This window comes from Cheilinus undulatus, linkage group 6 (genome assembly GCF_018320785.1).
Source record: "Cheilinus undulatus linkage group 6, ASM1832078v1, whole genome shotgun sequence".
NCBI classification, from domain to species: Eukaryota; Metazoa; Chordata; class Actinopteri; order Labriformes; family Labridae; genus Cheilinus; species Cheilinus undulatus.
The window spans coordinates 34,020,509-34,037,419 of NC_054870.1; the positions used below are offsets into that span (position 1 = coordinate 34,020,509).

General features: G+C 38.2%; 1 protein-coding gene across 2 annotated transcripts in view; it reads left to right on the top strand.

Annotated features, from left to right (window-relative positions):
• The first annotated feature begins 3,232 nt into the window (after nt 1-3,232).
• sgms1a (sphingomyelin synthase 1a) overlaps nt 3,233-16,911 on the top strand; it is a 33,886-nt gene continuing 20,207 nt past the window's right edge. Inside the window, exon 1 of one of the 2 annotated variants that reach the window (XM_041789361.1) lies at nt 3,233-3,355. The gene's annotated coding sequence lies outside the window, so the exon portion shown is untranslated. The remainder of the gene's footprint in view (nt 3,356-16,911) is intronic. The other variant, XM_041789360.1, reaches the window with a different exon arrangement.

Below are 16,911 nucleotides of genomic sequence, written 5' to 3' on the forward strand. Positions count from 1 at the left end.
GAAAAACTGAGTGGGTGCACGGATCATCACCAAAATCTAAACGATTCTTCCCTGTCACTATCTCAATATTCTCTGAAAGTTTGGTGAAGATCTGACTTTCCGTTCTCGAGTTATCTTGTACACATACAAACAAACAAACAAAGACACGAACAAAGATACAGAACCCTTTACATAACCCCCTGCTGATTTCATCGGCATGGGTAAAAATACTGAGACATTAAAAATGTCTAAATGGTTTATTTAACCTTATTAAGAATATTGCTTATAAAATGAGAAATTACTGAGACAATCTTGTGTGGTGCTTGCATATCAGGATGAATTTTGTTGTCAAATAGGAGATTTTAAGATCACCATCGTGAATTACTACACAAGACTCAAAGAAAACTTTCATCTTTTATGTAAATGAATTAAAGAAGGATTAAAAATAAAACAGTTGCATTTGAATATTGACTTAAAATTGTATTCATTTGCCCTAGTCCTCTTTCAGACTGAATAAGATTGTCCTAGAGGATTTTCCTCTATTTTGCTGCATTCTTTTTACCTTCTACCTTAATAAGCCTTCCAGAACTGGTTGCTTAGAAATATCCCCACAGCATGATGCTGCCACCTGCATGCTTCACAATGGGGATGTTTGCTTATGATGATGTGGGATATTTGGTGTCTACCAAACATAGCATCTTGTCTGATGGCCACTAAATACCATTTTAGTTTCATCAGACCAAAGAACTTTCCTCCACTTGACCATGGAGACTCCCAAATGCCTTTTGGGTGAACTCTGGTAGTGATTTATTGTACTCGTCTCCTTCTTGCACGGCCTGATGTAGGCAGATTTACACAAGTGCTATATTCCTTCCATTTATTAATAATGGGTTTCACTAAACTCCAGGGGATATTTTTTTGTATCTATCCCCTGACTTGCACCTTTCAAAAACCTTTTCTCTGAGTTGTTTGGAGTGTTCTTTTGTTGTCAAGGTGTAATGGCAGCCAGGAATATTAATTAACCAATGACTGGACGCAGGTGTCTCTCTCTACTACAATCACTTGAAACCAAGGTTGTTAAAGTTAACTAAAAATAACTAAATAACTAAAACTGAAATTCAAAAATTATTTTAGTTAACTGAAACTAAATAAATACTAAGCTTTACAAAAAAAATGAAAGCTAACTAAAACTGTATAGTGTGCTTACAAAAGTGACTAAAATAAAATAAAAATGGAGACAAAATATCCTTAGTTCTAGTCTTTCACACAACCTGACTGATTGGCACCGACAGCCAAGTCTGGGGAGTGTAAAATTGCCTGATCTGATTGGTTAAGACTTCACACAGTGGTAGTTTTATGTCTGGAGTTGTATTCAAACATCAATGATAAAAAGGCGAAGAGTAGCCTGTTTTTTAAAATGTATGACTCTCACTCATCGCCGACATCTATCCGTAAAAACCTAAAACTAACACTAAAACTAATAAAAACTAAACTAAAACAAAGCATTTTTGCAAAATAAAAACTAAACTAAACTAACAAACCAGCAGTCAGAACTAACAAAAACTAAACTGAAATCAAACAAAGAAAGTGAAAACAAAATAAAAAAAGAAACTAATGAAAAATCCAAAACTATTATAACCTTACTTGAGACACATTCACTGCACTCAGGTGATCCTCATCCCACCAATTGTGAGACCACCAGCACAAATTGGTGGGACCTCGCATGAATTAGGTCAGTCACTTCAAAGTGGGTGAATATCTATGTAACCACCCTACATTATATGTTTTTGTGTAATTGACATAACTTTATAGGAATCTGATCCATTTTGACATTATAAGCTTTTTAATTTTGATTTTTTAAAAGTCTTTTTGTGAAAGAAAGTCACGATCATGGTTGATTTATAAAATCAGTTAAAGGGTTAAATATCCAAGGGGTAGTGAATATTTTTCATAGGCACTTTATTTATTCAAGTATGACCATTATAATTGGCTGTAACTTTTTTGTACCAAAAATAGTGTTTATGTTATGCACCAAGTATGACTTGGTAAAAACCATCCAATGTGGGTTAATATAGCAATAACAACACTTAGTTAACTTAAGCAATGTGCTGTTTTGATCCAGTGCTGTTGCTATCTTTGCCTCCTAACTATCTTGGTTAAAAACAACAACTCTGTTGTGTGGTTTTCTACCCACGCAGGGTCAAAACAGCAAAGTATCAAAGAAATGGAGGGGGGTTGGAGATGGTTTTAGGTTTTCTGTGCTTTGGAGACCTCTGCAGGACTTAAGCAGACTATTTTAGATTAATCAGATAACAGCCTAGAGATGAATAAAACAGATCAATTGCTGATGCATGATTGAGCCAATTATCAGTTTACAGATAAAGATGACAGTGTACATGTAAGGACAGTGAATGTTCTTAAAGCCTAAATAGAAGTGTTAGTACAAGTGGTGTTTTTCAAATATGCCATCTCAATCAGCCCATCTTCAAGGTGTGAACTGACCAATGGTATCAAAGTAACTCAAATATACATTTAAAGACCCTTTTTCATGACTACCACCCCCACTTTGTCACAACATGAGGATAGAATAAATACAAGAACTGCCCCCGTCACAATGTAAATATAAAGAAAGGCTTCTATTAAACATTTCTTGCATTTTTAAAAATAAATTATTGCTTTGAATACCGACTATAACAATGACTTTTATCCGATTTATGAATTTTGCTTTAAATATTTTGAGATGGATTTCCAGTGCCTGCCGTTTACTTTGTTGCTTGTTCTTTATTTTTAGAAGTTCAATGATATAGTTTAATTTGCTGGACACTCATTTCAATGTGTCTCACTTTCGGTGTGATGTCATTATTTTAATAGCCATATTTTCCATATTTTTTCAAACCCTCACCAATAGGTGGCCTCATATGAGGGGTTGGCTCGTGCTACTCCAACGCTGCATTTTCTGCGTAGTTGTCACAGCTGCTGCATTCATTTGCCTGTCCTATGCTCCGACATCAGTGTACTGCATACCATAACGCATTTTTCAGCAAACTGTCGTATAATTTAACTAGCTACGAGAGGCGGCATCTTGCACCGATGAAATTTGGGAGTGTGTATACAAAATTATTTAACATGAAGGTTGTTCCAGGCCTTCATACATCTTTTAGTTACCTTGTCATTTTGGGATGTGAAATATCCCACAAATTTTCCTAATTGTCCCTGAAGGCACCACGGGTGACGGTATGAAGGGAACTCCCCGCTTCTCCAGTCACAAACCGCCTACCCGTGAAAACACCGGACAGACTCACAGAGGGATTCTTGCCACATTGCGGTGATAACCGCTACAAATAGAAGAGAAGTCCTTCAACATTTCGACGGCAAGGTAAATACTAAATACAGACGACACTCTTTGTTTCCTTATATCGAAAGCAGATAAAGCTACAGGCCCGTTTCAGCCCTTTGTTTGGGCTCTTTTTTAAACATTAAGTCTGGTGAAAGGTATATGTTGGTTTTGCTGTAACGTTAGCTCAAACTCTGTTTTATTGTAACATAACGTTCAGTTATCTCCCCTTTCATATGCGCTACTTCTTCTCGTTATAACTACAGCCAACCGTAACATTTGCTTACGAATGCTACCCACTGGCCTTGTGTTGAAACATTTTATCAGTTGACGACAAAACACCCACCGTTATCGTTAATCCTGATCCAACGTGATTGGCAGGGAAGCTACACTCTGTTCGCGCTGTCTCATTTCTAACCGAACAAGTATGTTAATCATGATAATATACAGGTGATTGAAACAAAGAACGTTTTAAAGGCTTGTTTCTCCCTACCATGCTGCTAACGGATTCACCAATTCGCGCTAAGAATACACGACCCCAGCCCAGTTTAGGCTGTCTTTTAGCTAGCGGGCTAGCTAGCTAAAATACTGAAGACGCCAGCTTGCTATCTATTTTTAGGTGGTCAGACTATAAGCTCTTAAGCCACACTTTACAGTGACTGTCAAGGCCTTGTTGTGAATGAAAGAACTGCTATTAGCACGTTAAACCACCTGTGTCAGCCATGGTTTTAGTGTAACGCTATTTCCCAGGTGTGTGCAGTAACGTTGCATTGGCAGCGAAGAGCAGAATCCTCATCTGATCTCTCTCCTTCTCTGTAAACATTAACCGAAAGCTGTTACCGTGTAGTCAAGCATTTGTTTATATCCTGTGTCTCTTAGCAGGGTCACATTTTGTGTCTAATTTCCTCGTTTATTCACTGAAGAAAAGGGCGGAACGGCTGACTCGTTTTAGCCTGCTTTTCCGCAGACACGTCTCTTTCCCTTTTGGGAAAAGAGGGGACAAACTTGATTACGGATGTGTTTGAACAGTTGTGTCGTTGGAAAAAAAAACAGACACGTCTGTCTTGTTAGCAGGAGCTGCTGACAGCTAAGCAACAAGGGTCACCAAAATAAAAAGCTTTTACTGGTATATTTTAAACATACAAGCAGGTTTTCTGTTGATTGTCTGGTTAATTCTTATTTACCGATCAGTGACTCATAGATGAACATTTAAAAAAGTTAATTTACCCATCCTGCTGCTAATCCTGCACCCACAAAGCCCTCAATATAACTGACAGATGAGTCAAGAGTGACAGTGATTGAAACAAACAGGGAGCTGCCTGTGCAGAGGAACTGGTGAGAAAGCAACTTTTCACAGACATAAACAGTGTGACTGTTGGGAGAGTCAAAGGGGGCAAAATGTTAAAGTGAGTCAATGGGGTTTTTGTTGGCACCACATGCAGCCCAGTTGCAGAGCAAGCCTCATTGCTTAAGCAAAGCATGTCAGAGTATCAACAAGTGGAAACAATGAGTTTTCTGTAGGTCCAAGCTGAAATCCAAACGTACTGGATAATAGGAGCATCAGCTTCCTCTGTTCCATTTTGTAAGTCTTGTATAGTAAGTCAAATTCCACACTGAATTGGTTTGATAAAGTTCATAATTATGCTTTATCCATACTAAAAAGAATTTAAATGGGTTTGTTATTTTGGATGGAACACTGCTTGGGGCAGTGGAAGAGTTACTTCAATTGGCTGCAGATTGGTTCATGACATTTTCATGAATGAAATCAGCTTGGCTTTACTGGAGATGACTCATTCAGAACTTCTAAAAGAGCATGCCTTATTTTACTGACATTTCCATCTCACTTAGTTGTATTTGCACTTATATGTTTGACAGAAAAGAACAAGGAGCACTGGGAAATTATGATAAGTGTATCTTTACTGGATGAGGGCAACTGATAGGATTTTTATGTAAACTTAGAGAGAGAGATAGAAACAGTTCAGACCAGATGGAGACATAAAAGAATAAATGTAGTGACTGAATAATGTGAGTTGTGTTTATGTATGCACACAGTGGCTGTGGGTGGTTTTATTGAAACAGGGCAGTGTTTTCATGTGCAAGATCACCCTCAGGCTTTAGGAAAATTTTGTAGATCTAAAAGATGACCTGTTCAAGTAAAACACCCATTGGGAGTTGAACAGTGTATGGAACTGTCCCCTTTTTTCCTCTGCATTTTGGGACTAGACACTGCCCAACGCTACTGCAACATCAAAGTTTGCATCATCTGCATAAAAAAATTACTTTTCTTGCCAAAACCTGATAAAATCAGCATGAAAGGTTTCTCAGTTTATACCTTTCTATTGGTTAGATTTAGTTTCCAGATCCCAGAAAAAATTACATTTATGTTAAATCATAATTTCTTTGTTTTTCAGACTGAGCAGCATGAAACTAACTGCCTGAAGTACTTAAAACTGACATACAATTTACATATGAAATGCATCAAACAATTACACATTTGCAAAAGTGTTAATCTGCTTCTCTTTGTGTCTTTGATCCTCTGCTGCAGCAGTGTTTAATGCTATTACCTTATTACCTGATGGCCTAGGTCTGTTTGTTGTGCTAGCCTGTGGTAGTACAGTAAACTAGCCAGCCACACGCCATTGATCATTTGATTTCAATCATAGCTTGTGCCTCCAGAGCTACAATATGTAATGACTTTAATCTTGTTAGTGCCATAATTAGAAACACATGAAGTTTAACTGCCACTCACATGATGTCCCAGTTTCCTGTGGCCTGTCCTGCCTTTTTTTCGGTCAAATCTAGGCTAGTAGCACTTAAGTGTAGCCTATTTGTACTTTGCTGAAAAAAAATAATGTCACAATAACAGATGAAACTTTAATCATCCATGTGGGACAGGAAGGCAGTGTTTAAGCAGTCTAATGTCATCTTTCTTGGGAAGGCTGCATATGAATAAATGAAAAGGCTACTATGCCTTTTGAATAAACTTGGCACAGCCCGACGGTTAGAAAGCATGTGTATATAAGGGTTTATATTAAACCAGTTGATGGAGGGAAACGACAAATGTTTTGACAAATGCATGTGGACAAGGGTGGGGAGTGGAGTTAATGAGAGGAATTTTAAGTGGTTCAAGCTGCCCCTCAGTAGGCCGTCTTTGTTGTTACTTTTGTTCTATTGTCTTTCCTAATCACACCTTAGCTGAGTAACCATCGTCCTGACTTGTTCAATGAAAATCTTCCTTTCTCCTGCATTCTTCACGTCTTATCAGGTTTCTGAGGGTGTTTGGTGTTCTTGCATTTAATGGCACACATGGGCTCGCACCCCCCCCCGCCCCAGTCCTATACCATTCCTCCCTCTTGAATTGCATAGGGTAGGGTGTCTCGTTTCTTTAAAGAGATCCAGGCGTAGTGGTCATCTAGCCCTCCAAAATATGAGTGGTGTCCCTTTTCTTGGAAAAGGGTTTCAGTCACCCTGTCAAAGCTCTGTTGTTCTGAATGTGACTAAACCCTGGCGCAGACAAGAGCTCTAAAGAATATGAGGTAAGGTTAAGGGGGATTTAAGATTAGGCCCAAGTAGCTTACTCACTGTACACCTGCTCATGCCCTGTTTTCTCAGATTTTGCCCTATTTACATGCAAAATCATGCTCTATTAGTTGGAGTTGCGGTTGTATTACTTTGGTCTTACTAGTTTGAATATTTTTACAGCTGTCCTTGAAAGAAAAACATGCAGAGATTTAAACCTAATCATGCATGTTCAAGGTGTTAACATGCTTATACTTAATAACCCACACAAAGGGTTGCTTTACGGCTCACTATTCATCTATCTGTACATCTAAATGTATGTTAGAGTGACTATTTTGATGAGAAAAATGTAGTTGCGGTCTTAAAGATTTTGTTGTACATGGGGAAGTGAAGGTTAGAAAACACAAGGATTGTGTAAATGGTAGAGGGAAGTCATAATTGATTAGTAACTCAGAATACATGGGTTTATAGAGTCATACATGTGTTAGAAACATTAAAATATCCAAAACGTTAGTTATATATTTTTTTTTTTGCTGATTTTTTTTGAGCACTCAGAGAATATTCCTTATCTTTTCTTCTACAACCTCAGTCTTGAACTTCCCTGTACCAATTTCCCCCTTAGCCTCTTAATATTTACTAAGAGTAGCCCAATACAATAGGCCCCACTGTTACTGTTTGCCCTGTCTTTATTTTGAAACATTTACCATTTAAGAAGTCACATGTCAGGAAGCTTGTGTCTGTTGATATTCTTATCAATAACACCCCAGTTCCAATTAACATGGAAATAATCTGCATGTATGTGAAGGTTTAAGATGACACACAGTATTACTTTACCTGTGGTTTTGCATGTCGTCCTGGCTCCAGTTGTCTAACTTTTTAAATCCTGGTTGAAACTTAATAGTAAAAGGATTCAACAGTATGTTAAGCCTTTAAAAGTGTGTCTAAAAAGTGAAACAGCTGGAAACATTGAGTGCAGCATGAAGCTTTATGGTTACACTATCAGACTCTTGAAAAAAACTATTAATGTCAATGTGTCATTTTGAAGTTCTGTCTTTGGCTTTTTCAGTACAAGGACTTTTGAAATAATACAAAGCAGACGGATCCTTGCTTTGATATGCTTGGGAAATCTGACATATATGGGTCTCAGAAATGTCATGTCATGGGCCATTAGAAAGTCACACTGTGTCTGACATTGCAGCACATGCTTACTGTCCATACTGTATCCGTTAAATTTTTATTCCTCTGTCCTGTGAAATTCAGTTTTCCACTTGTAGAAAATAAAAATAGCACAGAAAGTAAGGACATCTGTTTTTGTTGGATTATTTTTTGTTGTAACAATGCTTCTTGGCAATGAATCTTATACTGTTGGGAAGCATGTTTTTTCCTTTCCTTTTGGTGCCACATTTGTAAGAAACATGCATTTATGGAATGAGCAGCAGAGCTGAGTATGTGGATGCGCCCATGAAAAATTTGCCAAATCTTCTCTGCCAATGCCAAACAGCTTATTCTGCCATTGACTCTTGTTTGGCATTTGGTGGATTGGATGATTGAAGTCTGAAGAAACAAGACATATTGGCAATTTAACAATTTCTTCATTAAACAAACAAACAGGAGCCTCAGGCATGGCAGCCCATTCTTCAACCAGCATTTTTGGCAAGCTAGCCAATGTGATTTTGTTGGTCACTTTGGCACGGACAGCATTTCCAAGCTGATCCCACAAGTGTTCAGTTGGATTAAGGTCAGGACTGCTGGCAGGCCATTCCATCCTGTCCACTCCCAAATTCTGGAGATAGTTTCTGATAAAACCCTGCTCTGTGGGGGCGAGTGTTGTCATAATGGAGGATAGTGTTCAGTCCCAGATTGTGGACCTTTTCTTGGGACACCCACTTTGTGGCTTGTCTCTGACATCCCCTGTTATATGGGAATTGGCCTTTAGTTTGGAGATGGTACTAGGACTCCCTCCAAATAATGCTCCAGCTTGGTTTTGCAGAACACCAGCTTGAAGTTGGCGTATCACTCGGGCCCTATCCAGATCAGTCAAAGGTGGCATGCTGAATCTTGGAGCAGACATCTACTGAGCACTGTAGCAGGACCGACGCTTACAGGTGCTGACAAGCTCAAAACAAGAATCAATAGCAACAGCAAAATAAGCTGTTTGGCATGGGCAAGGAAGATTTGCAAATGTTCCACCAGCGCAACCCACATGCTCATCCGTGTTCTTTACAAATGTGTCATCATTTAAAAGGGAAATAAACAGGCTTTCAAACAGTAAAAGAATTATTGCCAAGAAACATTGTTACAACAAAGAAATAATGGACCAAAAAGCAATTTCCTTACTTTTGTGATAGGTTTATCACATCCAACGCATTTATTTTGAATGTAGAGAGATTTAAGTGCTGTATATTGATGAACCTTTGACACCTTTGCATAGCTTTCTGTATTAGGGCTGCAACAAATGATTATTTTTTTATGTCGACTAATCTGGCGATTATTTTTACGATTGGTCGACTAATTGTGGCTATTTGGCATACTATTTTGGATCCCCATTTTACCTTGCCTTCTTATGCATACACACCTGTGAAAACTTAATGGTTTAGCAAATTGACATGAAATGTCAAGTTGCTACATCGTCAAAATTTGTTTTTCCTCTAATATAAAAGTATTGAACTGATAACTAAAGTAAATTGCACACTAAATAGCGTTACTGAAAAAAATGTTACCCTAACAAATATCAAAGATGGTTTTCCGACTGATTAACGTACGGCACCAATGTTATAAGTAGGCTACTGGAATTAATCCTCGTGCCTGAAGCACAAAGGGCTCAGTAACTAAATGCAAAAGATCTAAAAGATATTCATGCAACTTGCAAACTTGCCCACTTGCGGTATTTGAAGACGCGGCAGCTACAGTGTGTTTACGTTTTCAGGTGTTCGTGCCTTGCTGTAGTGCTGCCATGGTACGAGAGTTTGACTTGACACAGTTTGCAGTTGACTTGTTTCGCCAATTTGTTTTCTGTAAAATGTTCCCAAACTTTAGAAGCTATGGGTTGGCTTTTTGGTGTGTTCCCTGTACTTTCCGTCATGCTTAACTTCTTCTTCTCAGTTTCTGTGAATAATGTAAACAGTGGGTGCAATACTGCCCCCACCACTTCCTGTAGTGAACTGCAAGTACAGATGAGTCCTTACCGGCCGGTACTAGATTTTACCAATATAAAAAACAATAATATGATGCGTCGACACTTGAATTCCCGCATCAACAAATTTTTATAGTTAACACAAACGATTATGTTGACGAATCATTGCAGCCCTATTCTGTATTGACAAAAGTCAGAACATAACATCTCAGATCACAGTGTATTATTTAGGGCTGAAACAGTTCCTCAAATTATCTGAGTGATTTGATAAAAAAAAAATTCCCGGAGGCAAATTATCTGCCTCGAGGCTTTGCTTAAATCAGTCATGTACACAGTGCTTAACAAATTTATTAGACCACCACCCAAAGTAAGGTTTATGCCACAGTTGCCCTAAATCAACGGCATTGGTAATTACCAAAATCATTTTTTTATGTTTCTGCAATGGTTAATACACCAATATGTAGAAGCTCTATAACCTATATATATATATATATATATATATATATATATATATATTTTTTTTTTTTTTTTTTTTAAGATTTATTTTTGGGCTGTTTCATGCCTTTATCAGAGATAGGAGGACAGTGGATAGATTCGGAAACAAGGAAGAGAGCGGGGAGAGACATGCAGGAAATGGTGCCACAGGCTGGATTTGAACCCGGGCCGCCTGCGTACATGGTGCGCACCCTAACCACTTGACTACCGATGCACCCCGCAAAATGACATTTTTAATGGTAAAATAGCATTATTATTGTTATTCATGAATTTTACTGATTAAAAAAATACTGATTTACAAAAAAACCTGAAAAAATAGTAAAGCATATTATTATTTCTTGATTAATATGTCAAATTATAGTTATTTACTTGCATTCATGAACAGGAAAATTAGTTTTAGTGGTTGAATGTTATGCTTGATGAATTTCTGACCTCTCAGAAAAGCCAAGTGAGCCGGCCCAAATTTGGGTATGAAAATGTGAATTCAGTTTGAAATTCCTCATTCCTGTTCAAAATCGTAAAACGTGGAGAGCTCACTGAAAATGAAAGAGTCCACATTAAAGCACTTCATGATGCTGGATGGTCTCTGAGAAAAATATGACAGATGGTCTAATAAATTTGTTAAGCACTGTACGTCCATGCTATAAGCCTGGACATTTCACCATGAGTTGCACGGCGTGCTGTGTTTCGCACGGATGGCTGTTTGTGTGGCACGGTGCACTTGTTTTCGCTGTTACTATAACGTCACATGCATAATGTGAGGCGTGAAAATTACAAATACATTGATGTTGACAGGCATGCGTCCTGCGTTTTTATGCATCCACTGGCAGATATGGCACTACGCCTACTACGCTGGTGAACCTACGCTGATCTTTGAGTTTACACGCTGCCTGCATGACTCGCTGGTGTGAGACAGCGCTCAGTTTGTGTCTGCAGACTTTAGGGAATTTCATAAACTTCTCTGATTGACTTGACGGTTTCACAGAAGACAGTCAGGCTTCATGATTTAAGTCCTGTTTTGGTGCTTTCTCTTTCTCTCTCTCTCTCTCTCTCTTTCCCCCCCTTCCATGTGCGCACATTATACTCTACGCACAACTATCTCCACTTAATAAAACAAACCTATGAGCTCTGTTGAGAAAAGAAAGTGAACAACAATCAAGAAAATGTTCCTGTATAACTCTCTTGGTTCCTTGTCATCTCTTTCTTTCCTCCTTCAGTGTTCGTGTCAACACAAGGGACAGAGAAAATAGGAATGGGGCAATGGTAGGAAACATTGTGCTGCATCACTCATGGCTGTCAGGCTACTACTATAGTAGTAATAATGTAATCATATCATTTTGTTGCTGTTTCTTGCCTCACATGCAGTTAGGACAATCAATCATCAAGGGGATTTCAATACAGAAAACAACTGAATTTCTGTGATGTGTGAAAATAGAAGGCTACGGTTCAGAGCCACCCAACAGCAAATTGAGGAAAAAAAGTCTTCTTGTGTTAACCATAAAACCACAATGTCAAACTGTATGTATTTGTTTGCACCTTGTATGTTGGGCTGTCGGTCTTGTTGACACAGTCTTTGGCAGCTCACATGGAGGATCAATGGAAAAAAGGGCTGAAAGTAGTGCTGCATACTAATTACTCCCTGTTGACAAAAAATCCCCTGTGTGTTATCTAAGATATCTTTTCTGATGTGCCTGCAGCCACACACTTGAACTGAGGCTTGCCAAGTGGTGTTGGTTCCTCTGGGGCTGTAAAGGTCTGACATCCAGATAAGTGACTCATAAAAACCACAGGTGGTTCCCCCATTAGTAGACAGCAGCTACCAGTACAGTAGTTGTTGTGCCATTCAGTTTGGCTCCCTCGAGACCTCTGCAAGAGCAATCTACACTTTACAGTGTGTCTCATCTTTACCCTCTGCCATACACACAGCCCTGTTAAGTAACACTGGCTGGACATTAGATTGTTCTGTGTGAGTTGCTAAGTTGCTAAGGTCTGAATGATGAAGAAACATGGGATCATACTATTCTATCATGTGTCTGACCTCATTGTTTAAGGGGGCTATTATGAAATTATTTATTTGATAACAATGTCCACTTTGAAAATAGGCACCCACTCCTGGCCTTGGTTTATAATCTTTGGCCACCTATTTGTTTTGGTTTGATTCAGTTCAGATGGCTGGAGTTTTTTGAACAAATGATATATAGAAAACATATCTGACATTTTTTTATTAGAAAAATAAAAAACAAAGAGCTGCACTATTCATTTAACATATACAGAAGGAAGAGGCCATCATTTTCAGACTATTTGACACAACTATTTTGAATCAACACAATATTTACAATTTCATGATTGATAGTTTTAAAGAAATTACCTACGCTTGAGTGGAGCTACAGATTGCATGCCATTTCTGGTCATTTAAAACAAGATATTAGGTACTGATTTTGCTTAGTTGTTGAAGCTGTCACCCATGTGCAGAGGCTGTGGTCCTTGACATACTGATCATGGGGCGATGCCTGGTCTGGAACCCCAGTCTCTCTCCCCATATTTACTATCTCGCCTCAGCTGTCCTGTCGAAATTAAGACAAAAAAGCCCCAAAAATATTCTTAAAAAAATAAACTCAAGATATTTGCCAATACTTGATCAGATGATTTCTGCTTGTGTTTACATGTAATCAAAACAGATATTGATACCGTTTGATATAAACTGGTATTATATCAAAGTTTAAATTCTGATATTTTGTCGATCCTAATAAGGCACTTGTGCAGTATGTTAAAATGCTTCTAATGGCACACACTGAGGAGGGGGATTGGTTAAGGGTTTGAGGTATGATGGCAAATGGTGATAAACGTGACCTGCTGGAAACATTTGGGATCAGGGTGAAGATTACAGCTGCACAACTGGTATTTTACACCATTGACAGTGATGTCAGAAACTAACTTAAACTTTGCATAGTATCACATAATAAATACAAACTACAAATGTATTGGTAAACTCTTATAAAGCGCTAGACATGAGGGAGTCGTTTAGACTATGTCACATGTTATTAAGGGATGACTAATAAGCACAAGCTGTCTTTAATAGGTGTCGGCCATCAGATTTCAAATTGATACTACTACATTTGAATGGATTTTAGCTTGCTACACAAGATGGTGCAAGTTTTGGTGTGTTTTTTTTTCACAGTTAAGTGCCACTTTATAGCTAACACAGGAAAAAATATAATGTGGTTAACACTCATTTACAACAGGAACATTTCAATCTCTTATCTACAAATGTAGTGTGGTTATCTGTCAGTGAAGTTCAGTATTTCTAGGCAGTCGTGGGAGGGTGTTATGTAACACACGTGTAGAGCTTGTGAGCTGATATTGCTAACAGATTGATAATCCACAGATAGAAAATAAATAACAGACCCTGCTTTGCTTTGACTATTCACAGTAACTCCACTGTCAAGTCCATTTCTCTCATATTTTCTGTTCCTTGACTTCTTTGTGTCACCATGTTAATGTTTTTTCTATTTTTTTCTTGTAAGGTTGTTTTCTAGGACTTTTTTGACATTTCTTTTAAAGCAAAATTTTCCTTGAATGAAAGGTTGATGTGCTGTAACGGTGTAAGGCATGGCCTCCTTGAACTGTTCTTCACGGACTGTTTTGTTCATGCTATGGGCATTTGTTTGTCAGCAAGGTAGATATATTTATCTGTCACTACTACACATTGTTCCATGAGATAAAAAATCATTCGACACTGAAGGATATGCACTTTACTTTTTGGGATAATTAGGTCCATTTGGTTAGAAAAGCTTGTAAGTCAACACCAACGTTGCCATGTATCCAATAGTATGATAGTTAAGAAGTTGGAGTCGAGAAATAAAAGTTGTCTGAATTTATTGATAAGTCTCCTATTAACTGATCTGTGCTTTCAGGTTACACTATTCTTTCTGGAGTAACAATGTTAAAGCTGCTTGAAACCAGAATCGGCAATAGCCTTCTGGCTGTTCAGAGTGTTGCATGTTTTTTAAAATTATCTGCCTCGAGGCTTCGCTTAAATCAGTCCTTTATCCATATACGCCCGTACTGTAGCCTGGACATCACGCCGTGTGTTGCATGGTGAGCTGTGTTTCACACGGACGGCTATTTGTGCGGCACAATGTACTTGTTTTCGCTGTTGCTATAACACAACACGCATGATATGAAGCGTGAAAATCACGAAGGAAGAGAAGTTGATGCAGTGATGCTTACAGACACACATCCTGCGTTTTTACGCAGCCACTGCCAGCGGCTGGCAGATATGACACTATGCCGGCACCGGTGAACCTACGCAGATCTCCGAGTTGATCTTGCCTGCATGACTCGCTGGAGTGAGACAGTGCTTAGTTTGTGTCTGCAGCCTTAAGGGAATTTCATAAACTTCTGGTTTATTGGCCCGACGGTTTCACAGAACACCGTCAGGCGTCACGATTCAAGTCCTGTTTTGGGGCTTTCCCTCTCTCTCTCTCTCTCTCTCTCTCTCTCTTTCTTCCACGAGCGCACGTCATACATTTAATTATAAATCATTTAAATTCAGCGCACTGACGTCTTGATTGCAGTGTAATTTTCGAAAAGTGTCAGCATCCCAAATAATTTTATAAGACTTATATTGACAATAAATTGACACCAATAAAATAGAAACACGCTATTGCCACGGACATTGACTGAGACTAAATAGGTCGAAGTTCATCATCATATAGTCAGGATTCAACAGTTCACAGAAGCAACTTCCCTTAAAATGTGTTCTCCTTGTCAGTGGATGGTCTTAACAGGTCATATTTTTATTTTATGGTGGAAGAACTCACAAACAAAAATGTGCAAAAATTAAAAATGAACACGCTTTGAAAAATCGTCCATATTCCTGTAATCTAAAGGTTCACCTTTCAGACATCATCAGACCACTGTGTGAATGATGGAGCTGTATTCTTGCTATAATGTGAAATATTACATTCATGTATAAAGTAGAGGATGTTAAAATGATTGTGTTCCTTTACTTTAATGGCAAATTGGAAAATAAAAATAAACTACAATAGAAGAAATTAAGTGTTAGCATCCAAAATTTCCTGGGAGAGAATCCCTGAAACCCCAAATATGGCATAATCTAATGTCATTATTCCTTCCTTTCCTTGTAACGTAAAGAAATGTAAACTGTCATCAGAACTTCATTGCACTTTGTAAAATATATATATTTTTTAAGAATAGTACCAATTTTTAATATAGAAGTAGTTCATTTAAGGGACTCAGCTTCTTTTCTCATTTCTCTAGTACTACTTCTCTTGAAAAAAAGCCAAAGTGACTGATTAAAAAATGCAAATTTCTTTATAGAGTACTCGATTAATCATCAGAAGAATCGACAGAGTACTCAACTACGAAAAGAATCTATTACCGCAGCCCTGCATCAAGATTGTTCTGTCACCTGTGCTTATCAACAGCTGACCAGACAGAGATGGAAAGAAAGAGGGAAAAAGTCGAGCATCCCTCCCATTAATGTATGAGAAAGCATCATGTCTAGGATTAAATACGAACTTCTCCTGTCACTTTTAACCATTTTTATGCAGTTGATGCTGTGAATATTATGCACTCTTTCCTTTTGGGATCGTTACACATGTACAACAGCCATTGTAATAACCCTGGTTCATATGTTTAGTAGTGCTTGTTTGTAAATGCAATTTTGCCTCCTCTCGTGCAGAGTTTGAGTAGTGGGTGTGGCTGTCAGTGAGTATGCCTGTCTCAGTGAGTGTGTCTGTGTTAAATTACAGTGTGTGTGTGATTCCTCATGTAGATCAGCTGTTGTAGCCTAATCTCTGAATGTTGAGCAACACATGCATGCCTGTCTTTGTGTGTGTGAACAACAGTCCTGTGCTGAAGGCCACCTACTCATTAGGGGGGCCAGGGTCAAGGAAATGGACAGTGCCTGAGCATGGTGGTGCACTTAAACTAGTAAAAAAAACAAACAAACTTGACTTTGGGGGTCAAATATGTTTGGGCATTGCATGAATTACTCAGCATGTGTGCAGTGTTAATCCTAAAAATGATAGTTTAGTTGGTAGTAAAAAATGTATTTGGTTTGATTTGGGCTTCGTTTTGCTCAGATTTTTTATCATGAATTTGATTCAAATTGATAGAAAGTCACCCACACAATGTCTTGGTTCATCTTCTTTAACCTTTCTCTTTCTTCTTCCATTCCCTGTCTTGCTCTTATAGGAAAATCATACTCTCAAATGGAAAATCCTTCTGTTCTCTCAAACACATAGTGATAGTAACTTATTAAGAAAGTAACATTAAAGTTAAATGGTTAGAAGTAAACCTGTTACCTAAATTTTCTTTACTCAATATTTAACAGTCCATGCAGGTTGATGCTGGATTGTGTTCTACTCCTGACTATAACGGTTCTCACCTTGTCTCTCTCCATACATTGCTGTCTGCCCGTCTG